This window comes from Rhodnius prolixus, unplaced genomic scaffold (assembly GCF_049639745.1).
Source record: "Rhodnius prolixus isolate KJV_2025 unplaced genomic scaffold, Rpr scaffold_3, whole genome shotgun sequence".
NCBI classification, from domain to species: Eukaryota; Metazoa; Arthropoda; class Insecta; order Hemiptera; family Reduviidae; genus Rhodnius; species Rhodnius prolixus.
In genome coordinates, this window is record NW_027411603.1 from 23,733,299 (window position 1) to 23,752,160 (window position 18,862).

At 34.7% G+C, this 18,862-nt stretch overlaps 1 protein-coding gene and 1 long non-coding RNA gene across 3 annotated transcripts in view; both read left to right on the forward strand.

Moving 5' to 3' along the window:
- The window catches only part of LOC141453479 (homeobox protein abdominal-A homolog), a 116,179-nt gene that overhangs the window by 63,195 nt on the left and 34,122 nt on the right, over nucleotides 1–18,862 (forward strand). The gene's annotated exons all lie outside the window — the stretch shown is intronic.
- Nucleotides 1,024–5,939, forward strand: LOC141453482 (uncharacterized). Its single transcript, XR_012458026.1, has 3 exons — nucleotides 1,024–3,591; nucleotides 4,025–4,154; nucleotides 5,638–5,939. It is a non-coding gene; the product is annotated as an uncharacterized lncRNA (long non-coding RNA).

Genomic DNA, 18,862 nt, shown 5'->3' on the forward strand with positions numbered 1-18,862 from the left:
TTCCAAGAGATGCTACTAACTAAACATAACCTCGATACGCGCCAGTGGTGCTATCTCTCTGACTTTGCACGGACTTTTCAAACGACCCTCGTAACTTTTGTCAATGATTTTCATTCATCACGTTGTTATTTATTCTGCCCGATAGATAAAAATAATTAACATCAAACCATTGATCATCAAGCTGGACAGTTCTTCGAGTAACAAGATTAGAAATGAGTAATTATGGACTATCGAGCCATCAGCATCAATTCTATTGTATGGAGTAATAGAATCCTTACAAGTAATAAAAAGCGTCTTGAATTTATGAGCAACATTTAGACAGAAGAAATCAATGAGCTGAAAGAAAAACTGAAATGGGTAATTTCGATCTGCTACTAACTAAACATAACCTCGATACGCGCCAGTAGTGCTATCTCTCTGACTTTGCTCGGACTTTTCAAACGACCCTCGTATGTAGAATAAACTTAATAAAATTTTATTGAAAATATTTTGAGTAAAAATGTTGCTAACAACAAAATTTATTTGATAAAATTGACACTTACTCTCAATAAATTTTTCAAATTTGAAATTCCTTTTACATAACCTGGTTCCTTTTTGTATTATGAAAGCAATGAGGCCGTACTTTACCCTTAAATCAAACATAGTTGGCAAGCTTAAATGCATCACACCCTTAGAATCGCCTTAAGAAACATTATTACTGGGGAAATGTTTCAAATAAAACGCAGATTTACACATGTACAATGAGCCCAAGAAAATTAAACAAAATCTTTGGAGTCTTTTTCCTGAAAAATGAACCAAAATACTGGAAAATTGACTCAGTAAGCTGGCACTGTCGTTTGACTGATTATGTCAAAAAAATTATACTTTAAATGGTATCTCCGATTTGAGATATTATGTTTTTAATTACGAACTCAGTTTATGAATACTTCAGCACGAAAAGGGATTTAATGACGCAAATAAGTTACTTTCCAAACCCTTAACCAAATCGTAACAATTTCCATAAAATCGTAACAGAAACTATGAAGGAAATGAAGCCTATATATAGTTTTATTCGTATTGAATGAATGAAGGTTGAAAAATAAAAATGAAATCATCTAAAATTTAATAAATTGATAACTTGTGAAATATACAAATGACCTATGACTATCCACGGTTTATTTTATTGGTGATTCTATATTTCCTGTGAGACACTCATCTATTATGGCTAAGGAACGGATTTTTATGTATTTAAAAATGCCAAATATTTAATTAAAATATGCATTTATTTTCGTCAATTATGTGGAAAATATGTGATTTTCTTAAAATATTTTCTGGAATATTTAAGTAAAATGGACATTTTTTTTATGAAAATGGATTTTTTTTTGGGGGGGGGGCAAGTTATAATTATTTATACAAGAAAAGAACATTTTTACAATTATAAATAAGTTTGTGGAAAGGGATATCTGCTCTAACCAAAGCCCGACACAGATCTGTACTCAGAGTAGACTTATTTGATGATGGAGATGTAAGGAAGGCTTGATAGGACGTCCTCTCTTTCTTTCTGTTTTTATTCTCTATGTGCGATCCGGTGGCAATATGTTGGGTGACTTGGAAACGTTAAGAGCAAGAAACGCGCTTGTCACAAGCTGTGCAGTACAAAATGTCTCCATCACTTCGAAAAAAGTTCTGCTGGAAACTCGCGAAGATATTTAGCAACCAGTTGTTTGTTTGAGGCCGATGTTCGTGGCATTTCACCCAAAAAAAAAGAATACACTAAGTGACCGAACGAAATGAATTGGACACTTCAACGAACGAGCTGAAAGAACAGACAACGTCAGACAACTTCAAAGAACTAACAAGTGCCCGTCACTGTTTAGCAGCATTCTGTGTAAATTACAATAGCCATTGTACGCACTGTGATTCACAGCCCTGCAGTCTGTGGTTCACATTTCCTGTCAACCACCTTCCAATTATGAAAATATGCCCAAAATGAAAAATATGTACATATTTTGATTAAATACGAGGTGTGTTCAAAAAATAAGGTGAATTTTCATTTTTCTCAAAAAATATTTATTTATTCATCGATTTTTATTTGGTCTCCTTCAAAGTAGTCCCCCTCAGATATAATACATTTGTGCCAGCGTTTTTTCCAATCCTCGAAACAGTTCTGATATGCACTTTTTGGTATGTCCTTGAGCTCTCTCAGCGATTCGGTTTTTATCTCCTCAGTCGTCGCAAAACGCCGTCCTTTCATGGGTCTCTTCAATTTTGGGAACAGGAAAAAGTCACAGGGCGCCAAATCTGGTGAATACGGTGGCTGAGGCATGATAATGTCATTCAACAATTCCTGAGCGATGCTCATGCGACGGTTTTTTTTGATCAAAATTCAGCAATTTTGGAACGAACTTCGCTGCCACACGCTTCATGCCCAAAATTTCAGAAAAAATTGCATGACATGTGCCAACCGATATGCCGACATCCTCAGCAACTTCTCTAATTGTGATTCGACGAGTCTTCATAACAATTTTCTTTACTTTCTTAACATTTTCATCGGTTGTTGATGTACTGGGGCGTCCAGGGCGAGCGTCGTCATTCGCATCTTCTCGACCTTCTGTGAAAAGCTTGTAACACTTGTAAACCTTTTTTTGACCCAGAGTACTCTCACCGTACGCCACTGTCAACATTTCAAGTGTTTTTGAGCACTTAATTCCATTTTTTACATAAAATTTGATGCAACTTCGTTGATCCATTTTTTTCGACAGAAGAAAATCGCCGAACTCGCAAAACACTTGTCTTATTTATGCCTCTAACATACAAACTAAACATGCTATATAGCTACAACTTTGAAAATATGTTCGAGACAAGTGTACCAACATAAAAAAAAAAAACATTCGTAATTCGAATGTACGTAGCCCGCGAAATTTGAAAATTCACCTTATTTATTGAACACACCTCGTATGTAGAAATATTTATTTATTTTAATCAAATATGTATAAATATGCGATAACATCCAAATATGTGGAAATATGTGAAATAAAAGTAGACTCAAACGGCTTAAAAAGTGTCAGTATGAATACTTCTAGTTGAAAAACGTCTGTAAATTGCCTAGAAAAAAATATGTAAATACATACGAATCCGTTCCCTAATTATGGCTGTCATAAATGTGTAAATATTTATGAAGTTCTGAACACCGAATCCAGGAATGTCAATTGATTATTCAGTAACAAAAATAAACAATGTAAATAATAAACTTTTAAGAATTCAATCGATTCATAATCGAAGTAAACTTGAAATAACAAAAAATAGATCGATATGTAGAGATATAATTTCACTAATTATTGAATTCCTGACATAACATGTTGCCATATTTACAAATTTCTATTTCCAAGGCTTTCTAGATCTTCTGACCTTTTTATATACGTACATATTTATTTTTACAGAAAAAAAACAAAACATGTTCTTCAAATATTGTTGACAAATGATTTAATTTATGAGAATTTTTGATTTAAATATATATTTTTTTAAATTTATTTATTACATATGAAAATGTCATAAAAATTTCAATGTAAATCCTAAAGGATTTTGGAATTATCATGAACAATCGGAGAAAAGGTTTGTTCAGGAGTCATGTTTAATGTAAATTCATTATTATTGGTTGTTCATTATTGCAGTAACCTTAAATTTTTTGTCAAAATAAATAATTATGCATCTGACAAACTTCATTGTTTTTTATTTTTTAAATTCCCTTTTTTATTTCTATTATATGAACTAATTTTATAACCACATTCTTACCTAATTTACTTTTTGATAAGCGTAAAAAGTGTGGGCGGCCATGGAGGCTATTGTTTGCCTAGGTCAACACCTAATTAATATTCCTCATCAATCAAATACCTGTTTGCAATAAGTATCGCCATTGTTTTCTTTTAACTGTGCACGTAACAATAGTATTTGACTTTAATATCTCCTTTTTTGGTATGTCACGGCCAATTCGAGTTAGTTTTTAAATTAGGAGCATTTATTGCTTTTTTTCTTCTTTATTTTCCAGACGAGAAACTCGGATTATATTTTCCGGATGTGAAATAAAAATAGAATTATTGTTCAGAAGAGGTATTGTTAGCTCAGGTCAGTTAGAAGACACAGTTCGAGCTTTCTGCTACGGTTTCAGAAGCTGTAAGGTGAATTCTTAGTATTTTAATTCAGAAACTGTTTAGTCTTTTCATAAAATCTCCTTGTAATGTTCAGGTTTTGAGACCTTCAGATCTGTAGTCGTACTTCAATTTTACTGTACTTTTTCAAAACGTCTCTGTCAAATATCAACCTATAAATATTGCAGCGTAAATTAATACAATTTCGAATCGAACGCCTTAAGGCATAGCACATAGATGGGCCTCTATCCTTTCATATAGAAAACCCTAATTCTTTTTCAACTAAGGATTCAGGATTGGCGAGGAATCGATCAAATAAAAACAACTCGTCTTTTTGCCAGTTTCGACAAACATATTGTCTTCTTCAGGGCCTCTATATTACAAATACAAAAATACAAACAATTTAGAGAATCAGTAACATAGAAAATCAGTAAAAAAACAGTAATATAAACAGTAAAATACAATAAATTCTCTATTTTTTTTATTTTTATATTACTGTTTTTTCATTGTATTTCATTTTTCTATGTTACTGATTCTCTAAATTGTTTGTATTTCTCTATTTGTAATATCCAGGCCCTGAAGAAAACAACATATTTGTCGAAACGTTGGCAAAAAGACGAGTTGTTTTTCTTTGACCGATTCCTCGCCAATCCTGAATCCTGAGTTCAATAATTTACGGCCACGAAGCCTATATATTCTTTTTCAACTTTCATTCACAAATCAAATCCCTCAGAGGCAGTTTTATAACCCCTGGATGCACTGTCTGCGTACCAAAGCGCAACTTACGCTAAACATAGTGCGATTCCGTCTCTTCTAAACTCTTCATCCCCACACTGTTGTCAATTTTCCTACGGAATGGCCGTGTCACTGGTGTTTGTTCCGTTAGCAGTGCTATTAAGTTCCTCAGATAATTTCTGTGCCAGTTAATAATCTCAAACGAATGGGCGCAAGAGTTAAGATTTGCAACATAACATGTTTCTTGTGAATCCTCCAAGATCATTGATTCATACGTCTCAGTAGCTGCTAATGATGGGCAACGTGGGCTCTGGAATCTTAGAAAAGTTTGTGAAGAACTCTCCTTTGCTGTTCCCATAAGCTTTTTGGTTAGTTACCCCTGGATGGATACCTTGATGTTTTGAAACCTTGAAAAGGCTCACTACTTTTGCCTGACGTTAATTCACTTAGTCTTCTTCCGCATTCCTTTACCAGCTTTGATCAACTCTCTGCTTTATCCTGGGCTCTCAAAGCATCCTGACTATCCGAGACAATTCTCAACGTGCTGACGAAATTTTCTCTAGTTATTTCTAGCTCTAGGATTTCCAAGATTTCTACTTGAAAAACAGTTGACAGACGCCTCAAAACATGATCTACATTTAATACATATTGTATATGAACTTATCTAATTGATTATAGAATAAATATATAGATTATTTATGACTAACATTATATAAAGGAAGTTTGTAAATAATTAAAGTCTTCACCAGTTGAAAATTATAGCGGATAATATTTGCAGTGCCACGAGAGTTGAATCTGCAAGAATGGTAGATGCAGCCTAGAATAGTTAATTCAGTAAGCCATCACCATGCAGGGTAAACGCCATACAAAGTACCGCAGCTAGACATCGCAATATCGTAAATAGTACGATTGAGGAAATTACCAAGTGAGCAGACGGCAGTTGGTGTCACACCCTTGCTCGCTAAATCACAGAGTACAAGGGCTGCAAGCGACACATCCTGGAGCTTGTATTACCATCCCAGTATACTTCCATTTACATATACATTGCTGTTGGCCATGTTGTTCGGCTTCCTGCTTTTACCCCCCTTAACTTTTCTTTCCCTTTTTACAAAACAATTTGTTTCAATAAATTATTGTTAAAAATATTTTTCGCTCATTTCAATAAGTAAATAATTTACTGGGATTAAACTTTTTATTGATTTTGAATGTCTATGTTTAAACAAATTTTTGGTCTTTCAGTTCTATTTGGAATTTGAAAGAAAATAATTTAGCTGCGGGATCGAACTTTAGGATACCCTTTTTGGCGTGGATTTGGGTAATTGGATTTAGATAATATTGGCATTTATTTCATACTGTTCTTGGCTATATTTTTAATCATCAAGATAGACGAAAAAGAATTTCTTTTATACCTGAGGTTAATTCTTCAGAAGGAATGGTGCTTCTGATTGTTTTTATCGTTACATTCTTTTTAGTATTTACTTACTTACTTACTTACTTAAATGACGCAACAACCCACTAAAGAGTCTGGGCCTTCTCAATAAGCCTCCGCTAGGCATCCCTGTTTAGTGCGGCAACCTTCCAGTTTGTGACGCCAAGTAATGAACTTGCGTCCGCGGGGCAACACCATCGATCCACCTCGCCTTCGGCTGGCCCATCTTTCATATACTGTGGATCTCGTCTTTTAGCACTCTCCTGGCTACCTCGCCTTCTTCAATTCGAATAACGTGTCCTGCCCATCTTAGCTTTCCTAATTTTATGAACCTTACCATATTCATTTCCTCACATAGGCTATACAGCTCCTGGTTATTCTTTCTTCTCCATATCTGCCCGTTCCTAACCGGGCCATATATTTTGCGGAGTATTTTTCTTTCAAACGCCAAGAGCTTCTTTTCATCTGCCTTTCTAGTGGTCCAGGTTTCCGAGCCATAGGTGAGAACTGGCCGTATCAGTGTTTTATCAGAGTCCCACCTTCGCCTTTCTTGATTGAGATCGGTTAGGCCGGAGATGTTTGCTAAGCCCAAAATAGCATCTATTGGCTGCAGCAATCCTCCTTCCTAACTCTTGGACAATTCTAGTTTCTGGGCGTTTACTTCTGAACCCAGATAAATAAATTGGTCTACCCACTCGAAAGTAAACGAACCAATGGTAATATGTCTGTAGCATCGGGGCCTTCGCATCCGGACTTCAAGTATTATTTAGAAAATAATTTAGCTGCGGGATCGAACTTTAGGATACCCTTTTTGGCGCAGATTTGTGTTATTGGATTTAGATAATATTGGCATTTATTTCGTACTGTTCTTGGTTATATTTTTAATCATCAAGATAGACGAAAAATAATTTATTTTATATCTTAGGTTAGTTCTTCAGAAGGAATGGTGCTTCTGATTGTTTTTATCGTTACATTCTTTTTAGTATTTAAACTGTACAATTAAAAGCCAAAACCTGAATGTATTTACCAGCAAATGCTTTACAATTTTCTGTCTCAATCGGGTTTTGCATGTAAGGTATCTTAAACTCTTTTAAGTTAATACTAAGTTAGATATTGTGGTTCCACAACTGTCATTTTTTAAAAGGAACGATGACTGGATGTGTCATCATTGAACAGAATCTTTCATTAAAGCACACTTTGTGGTAGTAATATTCCTTTCTGCAGGTAATTAACATTAAAAGTACCGCTTAAACTCTTAACCGAACCTGAATTTTACTCAAACATTTTTAAATGATCAAAAACACTTCATAAAAACACCATTTACCTTTGTCTTGTAGTAGAAAATGGTTGTCAGCTCGCTGAAGATGCCTGGCGTGGCTGTCACGTTTATATTATTGATTTATAGCAAGGTGACTGCTACGTCCTTATTGGCTGCCAACCATAACATCCTGTGTTCACTAAGTTCTTTTACTCCTTACTCTAGACATAACTTTGTCTTTTTCTTTGTATAATTTACAAAGTGTCAACTCTCTGATGTCATTGGCGCCTGCAATTCTTTTTCAGAGCTTTGCCGTCCTCTTGACAATGTTCTCTAGATAACACTATCACCATCACTGGACAGGGAACTGGAGGAGTGAAAATCTAAAGACAGGCGGTTAGATTTGAATCCATGAATAATCTCCGTGTGGGGATCCGGTGTGCTAACTGCTGAACTATTCTTTCCTCTACATGTCTAATATTCTCCTAATGACCTTCAGTTGGAAACAAAATTTCTGACGTTAATAATATACAATAAGGTTTAATAATTAAAAGCTTCGTTTCTTGTCATTCTGCAGCCAAAAAGCAGTGAACTTTGGTTTTTGTAAGATATTCAACAACGTGATCTATGCTTAGTACAACCTATAACAAGACATACGCAAGATGAAATTGGTTACCACAACGAAATCCTACTCAAAGACAATTCTTCTCAAAACCTTCTCCTCCATCAAAATTGGTAAATAAGTTACCTCTAGGAGCTATTCGTTCCTGACCTGTTAAATAGCCCACATCTTCCAAAAAAAATGTGGTGAGGGAGCCACTATTTCCCAATTCTTTTGGTTACTGCTTCTGGAAAACTTCTCCTTCTTTAGTTAATCTTAAACAGCGGTGCGCAACTCAAAGACCACTGTGTCCAACCGCTGCCTTCACCGGTCTGACTCAGGAGTAAATCCTAGTAGAATCAAGAGATATTGTAAAAAATGTATACCTTCCGCCCGTGCAGGAAACTGCACTGCACGTGTTGTGTCAGTGTGAGGGGCTTGTATGGCTAAGGAAGTTACTTCTAGGGGAGGAAAAACCAAGGCCTGAGAGCTTTACCCAGGAGTCACTCTGCAGAATTAAGAGTCTAATTAAACGGACGGGTCTGGAGGGTGAGCTCTAAAGTCAGGGAGCCACAATAGATCCAATGGGGTCGCAGTGGCGTAGGCCTTGAGGCCGCCCTAATTTAATCTAATCTAATCTACCTTCCGCCCGCGATCGCTCTAATAAGAGCCAGTATTCCGATTAAGTCGAATTTTCGCAATTATTCCGAAAATTAAGTCTTTTAGAGGATTTGAGGTTATAGTCTAAGGTGAGATATCTCTGCAAACCCAGGAAACTACTGGCCACAGGCTTCCTGAGATAGTGGTAATAATTTGTGCTGCTGAGATTTATCAAACGCTAAGTTCTACGAAAAAGAAAATAAAAATATTGAAGTGTCAACTGCTGATTTCGAAGCCATGATCTTCTCCTTGGAATGCAGTGTACGCTAACCATTGATCCAATCCGAACCCTTTAAGTGCTTCTCGCCAGATTTACAACTTGAAATTTTTATTCAGATTTTTTACGTGAGTTACGTGAGAACAGAAATCATCGTCTATCTTTAATTTACGTGATGTTATGTAAATTATTTTACCATCAAATATTTTATTACAGCAATAATTGATCTTATAAAAGCAATTGGCTTTTATAGAACATTGGAACACAGTATGACCTTTCATCTCGCTTGTATTCCAATTCTGACGCTAAGACTTCGTAAGTTAGCATCTATGATCGTTAACGTCCAACCTTATTTAAGTTCGTTATTATTGGCAAAAAAAGAAGTGAAGTTAGTTCGATAAGGATAATTCTAGTTCGGAGTAGAACCAATTAAGTTCTTGTATGGTAAATGCCAACCAATATTACCAATTTATTTATTTATTTTGAATAAAAAAGAATTGAATGAAGAACTTAATGTGGATAGTGCTCAAAGAGGATTAGTGGATCATTCCATATCCACTAAAACTACTATAAATTAATACCTAATGGTATGAAAGTTTATTATAAAGTTGCGCTCCTCAAAAAAATCCAGATATTCGTACAGATGTTTTCTACGCGAGTAAAACATTTCCTACATTGATGACGAAATATAAAGTTAAAATTTATCGGCACTAACTATTTTTTATGATTTTAAAGAAAGATGGAGCAGCTAAGTTTTAGTTGTTTTAGTATGTGTAATCTTCGTGTAGTAAATTTGTTTGAATCGCTTTAAATGTCAGCAAATAGTCGTGATTTACACACTGTATACATCAATCTACTTAACCGAATCTCACTCTATTGTGTGCCAGTTTTAAACAAATAGTTACGATTTTTTTTTTTTTTCTTTCTTTGTTTTTTTGTGTCTGTTTTATTTGGTTTTTAATAAAAAGTTGTTGAGTTTGTAAAAATTAGTTCAATAGATCATTTGGATCGTTGGAAATGAAAAAGTCAGTTTTAGTTATTCTTTAAAATTTAGCTATAACTGAAGTAGCAAGTCTTTATTTTTACTGAATGCGATCAGTATTTTGTCTGCCATGCATTAGAAAATTGTTTCTCCATTTCATTTATTTGATTTGTAAATCATTTTTGGCAATTTGAACTGAATATCTGCATGAAAAACCGAGAGCGTTTAACAATTATTAGAATAGATAGAATAGATTAAACTAGGGCGGCCTCATTGCCCTTTGGATCTATTGTGGCTCCTCTCACTCTAAAGCTCACCCTCCAGACCTGTCCTTTTGATCAGACTCTTAATGCTGGAGAGCAACTCTTGGGTAAAGCTCACAGGCCTTGGTTTTTCCTCCCCGAGAAGTAACATCCTCAGCCATTCAAGCCCCTCGCACTGACACAACACGTACAGTGCCGTTTCCTCCTCTTCCTGACAGAACCTGCAAAGGCTATCATCGGCCAGGCCCATGAGATGCATTTGTTTCTTGAGCCTGCAGTGGCCAGTTCAAAGGCATACAATCATCCTTATAGCCCCACGGTCTTGACGGATTAATTCTGCAGTCAGCCTGGGCGAATAGCCTTTAATGAACTCCTTCGCCTGCCTCTACCCAGTGGTGGCAAGCCACCACTCTTGAGACCTACTCTACACCCATAAGTTAATTGGCCACAGTCTTCACACACTTCGGAACCCCAAAACAGGGCTCCGGGCCAACGAAGTGTCCCGCAGAGCCTTCCCGGGCCAATAAATCTGCCACTTCGTTTCCCTTATGTCCTGAATTACCAGGTACCCATACCAGAAAGACCTTATTATGGTCACTAATTTCTTTCAGGGCACCCAGATAACAATTATTCATAGTTATGCCGAAATGTGAGTCTGAAATACTTATTTTTTGGAAAATTACAAAGATAGGTTGTATTTTGGTACTATGTTTGCTTACAGGTTAGCTTTTTTGTCCGCTTCTGTATAGTTGAACAGTAGTTAAGGCTACCTGAAAAAGAAATAGAGATTTACTTAAATTTGCTTTTATATCTTACTAAAATAGATTCGCGCTTTAGTTAAAGTTTCGTTGGGAACGAACAATAAATTCAGCCATGTTGAAACACCTCCAAAACAAATTAAAATTATTTTTTTGCAGTCTTAATTTTGTAAATTGTCTTAAATTGATAAAAAACAATAACAAAAAATCAGTTTTCGAGCTTGTTACTTTAGATTTCCATGAATTATTTTTTTAAAAAATCATCCAGATTTATTACCTGGACATTACCGTTTGAAGGATCAGGATGGCAGGATGTTAATATTACTACCCCCACTACCCTTGCAAGGATATTTATATTCATCGGCGCCACCACAAAGGCAATTGGTGCGAATTGTCACTCTCTAGATTTAACGATCTTCCTCGGCAATGCTGTTATAGCCATAACGTAGATTTTAATAGCTAAATAAAAATTTGTGGACAGGCTACGTGCGTACTTCAATAAATAAACCAATTGTAGGCTTTATTTTTTTTAGGTTGTCTTTTTAAATTTATTTATTTTTTTTTAATAAAGAAAAAATAGAGTGAAAACATTAAATTTCTTTCCCAGAATATGATTCTAAAATTTACTTAATTTTAAATAAAGTAAAATGAAATAAAACCTGAAAAATCTCTGAAATTCAAACAATATATTTTTCCTTAAAGTCGCCTAGAACTGCTCGTAAAGGCATATTATTATTGAAAAAGCATTTCTCTTTTCCTATAAGAGAAAAAGGGCCCAAATTTTCTGTGATTTTTCTGTAAAGGACAAATCTTCATTAATTATAATAAGATAATTTGTGGTATCAACACAAATATAAAATAAATTTGAAGAAAAATAAGGCTAAAAACTCTTGAACAAAAGGGCGTTTTTAAAAGTTGTGGTTCTTCTTATTTCTTTTTCGAGTACAAAACTTAGCGTCTAAATCGATAATATGAATCGATTTTCTTGAATGAAATATCATTCCATATCGTATTTTATGTTGATAAGCGTTTTGTAAATCCTGCTGTCCATATAAGGGCATTAATGAGATCAGAATATCACTCAGAATAATAATAATAATAATAAAAGAAGTTGGAATTCTATTTTGATTCTACTATCGGTTTTGATCAAAGGTTTCTGGCCAAAATTCGCCAATCGGAAGGAAGTTAAAAGATGCGATTTTCACCAAAATGACTTCAATAAGTTTCATGATTCTTTGTAAACTATTTACTAACTATACTAAATAAACTATAAACCTTTGTTTAGGATTATAATCCTAAGATTAATTAAGTAATAAATAAGTTTAATTTTTCTATTTTATTTGATATTGAATGCTGATTTTGGCTTTGTTAGTTTCTGAATCTACGAGGGTCGTTTGAAAAGTCCGTGCAAAGTCAGAGAGATAGCACCACTGGCGCGTATCGAGGTTATTTTTAGTTAGTAGCATCTCTTGGAAGTACACACACCAAGTTTCAGCCAGATCGGTCTATTTCTTTGTGTTTGGCGAGTGATTTTCAAAAAATGGACGAAAAAGAATTTCGTGTGTTGATTAAACACTACTTTATGAAAAGGCAAAACGCCTCAGGAGACTAAAGAGAAGCTTGATAAACATTATGGTGACTCTGCACCTTCGATTAGAACAGTTTATAAGTGGTTTCAAAATTTTCGGAGTGGCCATATGGGCACAAGTGACGCTGAACGTTCTCTACTCCAGAAATCATTGATAAAATCCATGATATGGTGATGGATGACAGAAGAGTGAAGGTGCGTGAGATTGCTAGTGCTGTGGGCATCTCGAATGAACGGGTACATAATATTTTGCATCAACATTTGGACATGACAAAGCTATCCGCAAGATGGGTGCCGCGATTGCTCACGCTTGACCAAAAACGAAATCGTGTGAAGTGTTGCAAGGACGGTTTGCAGCTGTTCCAGAAGAATCCGCAGGACTTTAAGCGTCGTTTCGTCACTGTGGATGAAACATGGATACATCACTACACTCCTGAGACCAAAGAACAATCTAAACAATGGGTTAACAAGGGGGAATCTGCGCCAAAAAAGGCGAAGACCGTTCCTTCGGCCGGAAAGATTATGGTGACTGTCTTTTGGGATTCGCAAGGAATAATCCTCATCGACTATCTGGAAAAGGGTAAAACTATTACAGGTGCATATTATTCATCGTTATTGGACCGTATGAAAACCGAGCTGCAAGAAAAACGCCCACGATTGGCCCACAAAAAAGTCCTTTTCCATCACGACAACGCACCAGCAGTTGTGGTCGCAAAATTAATGGAAATTGGGTTCCAACTCGTTTCGCATCCCCCTATTCTCCAGACTTGGCTCCCTCGGACTACTATTTGTTCCCTAATATGAAGAAATGGCTGGCGGGAAAAAGATTTTATTCAAACGAGGAGCTGATTGCAGAAACGAATGGCTATTTTTCAGACTTGGACAAATCCTATTATTCGGAAGGGATCAACAAACTAGAGCAGCGTTGGACGAAGTGTATAAGCCTAAAAAGAGACTATGTTGAAAAATAAAAAAGGTTTACCCCAAAAAATTAAGTAGTTTTTATTTTTGCACGGACTTTTCAAACGACCCTCGTAGATGAAGTGGTGGTAATATGGAACCCTTCTTTGTTTTTGACTTAGCAATGCTTGACATTCCACAAAAAATTGTATTGCTTTCTCTGGTAATTATTAGCTTTATATATTAGTCTTGCACTACTGTCTTCAAATTTACTCTCCTCCAACCACCAGATGAGCCACCTTCAATTTTATGGAATAAGTGAAAGTGGTGTCTCTGTCTTGAGGTGCTGGTAATATGGGACACCTTAGTATTTTCATTGCAAGTCGCCGTAGAGTGGGTTTAGGCACTATGAATATTTTTTGCAGCTTTTTTTTTTAGCCCCATTTTAGATTTTTTTTTCTGTTTTTCTCCCAGAAGTATAAATGATTTGCATGTGATGCTTGCAATATGGAACCCCATGAAATTTTTCTACTGCGAGTGTAGAACAGGGTTCCATATTACCAGCACCCATGGGGCTCCATATTGCAAGCATCGCTATCTTGGATTTGATATGTCATAAAAAAAAAATTGGGAGACATATGAACTGATTCACAAATGAAAATCGCTGCAATACATCCCTTTGAACCAATATATAGTGCGGATAACTACCAATATTTTGATAACAAAACAGAATCGTTAAAAACGATATTGAAAATTTCAAGATGAACATACAATAGCTATTGAACCAACCCCCTGCTTTGCACACTACCGCTGTCTAGCTACAGTTTGAGCCGGATACTGTTATCACAAGATCACTTGCTGCCAAAATATTATAGAAATCCATAATGCCAGCAGGGTTCCATATCACCACCACTTCCTCTATTCATTTTAAATAAATAGCTGCAGTTTAATGAATGTCCTCTTTTAAACAACGGCTGAAATTCCTAAATATTGTAGACGAATTTTTTTTTTTTTAAATGATAATGTAATGGCGTTGAAATGCACATTTAGTAAGAAGGTGCATTTCTCGCCAACTGCACTCTACTGCACACCTCGATTCCTAGGAAAACAAGGAGAAAGTTGGCTGTTTATGATGAAGCTTGGCCTGGGTCTTGGAGACGATTTCAGGTAATAAAAGGGACAAAAAGAATAGAAAAAAAATAAAATAAATAAAAAAGTACATTACGCCTTTCTCGACTTAACTGCAAACCCTTTGACTCAAGTGAAATTTTTGTTCCCGTAACTGTTCTAGTGTCCTCTCTCTTTTGCACACACTCTCCGTCTCTGCTGGAGTCCTTAAAGTCCTTTCATGTTTTTAGCCAATTAAATAAAACTATAACAACAAGAACAAAAAAAAAAAGCAGTTACTTTTTTTTTAAGGCAGGTGGACGATTTTGGAAGAGTGAAATTGTGATCATTCTTGTGTCAAAATATTCTTCCAGATTGTGTTTGTCATTTCTCTGTGAACACAATCGGAAGTACAATCTCGGTAACACTTCGGAAGTATTTTTTACAGCCATATTAGCTTCTCCCCTCATTATTAAGATTTTTTTATCCCATAGAAAACAACTCTGTTAGCCCACATTGTTAATTTTTCAAAAGGCTTTTAGCAGTTTTCTTGTAATCAGATATGTTGTAATCATAAATCATTTGTGTAATCATTTGGTGTATACACGTCAAACCAAACCTCTATTACGATGCGTTCGACGTGTATCCTCGGGAAAAATATAAAATTGTCATTAACTATAAAATCTCAAAATTTTAATAAAATACAATAAGAATATTATTTGGTGGGATGTTTCCTTTATCTTACCAATAGAAATGCCAAGAATTTTATAAGGAGGGGAGTGGAGGGAGTCAGCCAAATGATAAGTGGTTGGTACATGTTTGGTCTCTGTATTAGAGATTGGGAATTAGGTACACAAATAGAAGCTCTCAACCCTTGTGCAATGCCGTATTTTACCTTAGATAGAGGGTTCAGACCTCAGTACGAGCATGATTTCATTTTGCACAGAATTCAAAAAGCTCTTTTCTTCCTTGTAAAAGCTCTTGCATCTCTAGTTAACTGGGCAATGCATACGTGAAGCGGTGCAAGATTTTGAATGAGCATAGAATGCTCTGGTAATCTCAAGACCCAGAGATTGCAGAAATAGTGCTTGCAGTGACTATTATGACGTTGTAAACTTTTGGTTGTTTTGCCCTGGCGTTCGACGTGTATACACGTCATTGTCCGATTTTAATTCCACACTCTGTGGTTTTTTTTTTTAAACTAAATTCCTCGCTTAACTGGTTAATGACTAACTAAAGGTCAGTAATACACATTTATAACGCAACAATCTCAATGTTTCCGCATTATTAACGCGTTTTAATCGTTCACAGAACGATTCTTGTCGGACATGCTTTATTACAAATGTTATTAGCTTACTTTGTGCAGATTTCTAATACCGTAAATATTGTAGTTTATTACATTAAAACACTAAACTAATAGTAATCAGTCGTTCAGGAATCAAAATATGTTTTGCAAACATTTGGCAAAATATCCGAAGTGTTGTGGCCGAAGACGTGCCTTTTTAGTGGAGGGAAGGTAGCTCCTGAGTGACCACTTACTTCAGTAATAGCCTTCTTGTTTCACTAAGGTTTTTCACAATTTTCCAAAAAATGATCTACAGCCCCTGTAGAGAAGAATATGCGTATGAAAATTTAGAAGATGGATACAACACCGGTTTGAATAAGCAGCTAATTCTCTAAAAGCTGAAGTCGAAAAATAGGGGCTACAATATTTTATGTTTAAATAAAATGTATAATCATTATTTTTGATAATAATTTGTTCAATTTTATTGTGGCTGGGATATACGCAGGAGTAGTGCGTTATCTGTGTTGTACGGAGAGTTGTGGATATTGTACGATATGTAAGGGAGTGAAACGATAAGGGTTGTGAAGTTGAAGGGCACCCTGGAGAACCACCATTGCTTATAAGAGGGGAGTACTTCGCAGATGTGGCTCGTGCCCTTAGGTACCATAACTTTGCCACCTCGTATCTGATATTCTCCTACAGGAGAACATGGACAGTGATTGTTCACATAGAATGTAATTGGATACAAACTGTTAACTTGTAAAGTTGTATTTATTAATAAATTTATTTTAAAAAACTAACTCCAATTTCTCCAAAAATTTATTCATTTTTAGATCATTTAAAATCTCGTAAACATAGAGGCATTTATTGTTTCAAAGAATAATTTAACATAAACAGTAGTTTCGAATCCCTCAGCTGTTTAATAAGTTTGGTAATTATGAATATCTTTTACCATTAAGAACATTTCTAGGCTCTTCAAAAGAGTTCATTTATTTTGCAAAAACATATTTTTTTGTTAACATTTGTTTAATAAACATCTATAGTAAACGACGTATTAAATTGAAATATTATTTTACTAGATAAAAAAATGAGTTACTCTCATTCTAAAATATTTTTATTTTGTTACCATGAATAGTAAATAAATGTACTGAATTTATTTTCAAAAATTTAAATATATGTTAATTTTAGAATAAATGATTCTATTTATTTGTATTTAGTATATTGAAACAGAAAATATTGGAATAGAATTAGATTTTAGAAATTCCAATCAAATCGGCATCGCCTTTTTTACTCTGAAGCAGGACGCTCAGTAGAAAATTAAAGTTGATATTCCGATCAGATATCTAAAGCAGTTTCTATTAGAAAGTTTTTAGTCCAAATTAGGTAACACTTGATATTATTTGTTTGTAAAAAAATAAATAAATTTTGATTTTGGAAATATTCCTACAACCAAGATTGCTATCTTTATCGAGCTTTAAGGAGGAACTAAATATAAGGTTGGGGAGCCAACCTAGGAGTAGTTTCTATTGATTCAAAGCTTTCATCAAAAGAAATTTATATTGATTCAAAGCTTTCATCAAAGAAGTTTCTATTGATTCAAAGCTTTCATCAGAGAAGTTTCTATTGATTCAAAGCTTTCATCAAAAGAAGTTTATTTTGATTCAAAGCTTTCATCAAAGAAGTTTCTATTGATTCAAAGCTTTCATCAGAGAAGTTTCTTTTGATTCAAAGCTTTCATCAAAAGAAGTTTATATTGATTCAAAGCTTTCATCAGAGATGTTTCTATTGATTCAAAGCTTACATCAGAGAAGTTTCTTTTGATTCAAAGCTTTCATCAAAAGAAGTTTATATTGATTCAAAGCTTTCATCAGAGAAGTTTCTATTGATTCAAAGCTTTCATCAGAGAAGTTTCTATTGATTCAAAGCTTTCATCAAAAGAAGTTTATTTTGATTCAAAGCTTTCATCAAAGAAGTTTCTATTGGTTCAAAGCTTTCATCAGAGAAGTTTCTTTTGATTCAAAGCTTTCATCAAAAGAAGTTTATATTGATTCAAAGCTTTCATCAGAGATGTTTCTATTGATTCAAAGCTTACATCAGAGAAGTTTCTTTTGATTCAAAGCTTTCATCAAAAGAAGTTTATATTGATTCAAAGCTTTCATCAGAGAAGTTTCTATTGATTCAAAGCTTACATCAGAGAAGTTTCTATTGATTCAAAGCTTTCATCAAAAGAAGTTTATATTGATTCAAAGCTTTCATCAGAGAAGTTTCTATTGATTCAAAGCTTCCATCAAAAAAGCTTCTTTCTATTATACTCTATGATACTCTTATTGTTGTGGTAAATGGGTACCAATTTAAGCAAACATACTTTCCTAAGTCATTGCTGGAAAAACTGATCTTTTCTTGTAAATTAATTTAAGAATTTTAGAGTTTCTTAAATTATATCCCCTCAACCTAATGCCTTTTTCGTTAAGATGGGCAAAATTAACACAAAATATTTCTCTGTCGTAGCCCTGACCAATTAAGTTATTCTCTTTTGTCTGGGTATAACCTGTGTTAATGAGTAACCTTCTTCACTCAGTAATTAGAGAAAGATGAAGTAAAAGTTACAGATACAAAATCGATTGTTCAATCCCATTCCTCGATATTTCTCAGCATTGTTGCACACAACTTCATAAGGAACGCCTTTATAAAGTTTTGATTAGACTCTCATTTTAATTCGGCACTGGCTTTTCAAATTGTTATTGCTAAATGACTGCCTTAAACTAAAATCAACACTACAGTAACACTTATAGTCGGCATTAGTAGCACATGGACAAAGAACTAAATAAAAAATCCAAATCAAAAACGGAGCGGAAGTCAAAATTGGACAACTTTTAAAGGAAATCTTTACTAAATGTGTAAAGACTATTATGCAAAATAGTTGAAGACCTACATTAGAACAGAAACTTGTTTTAT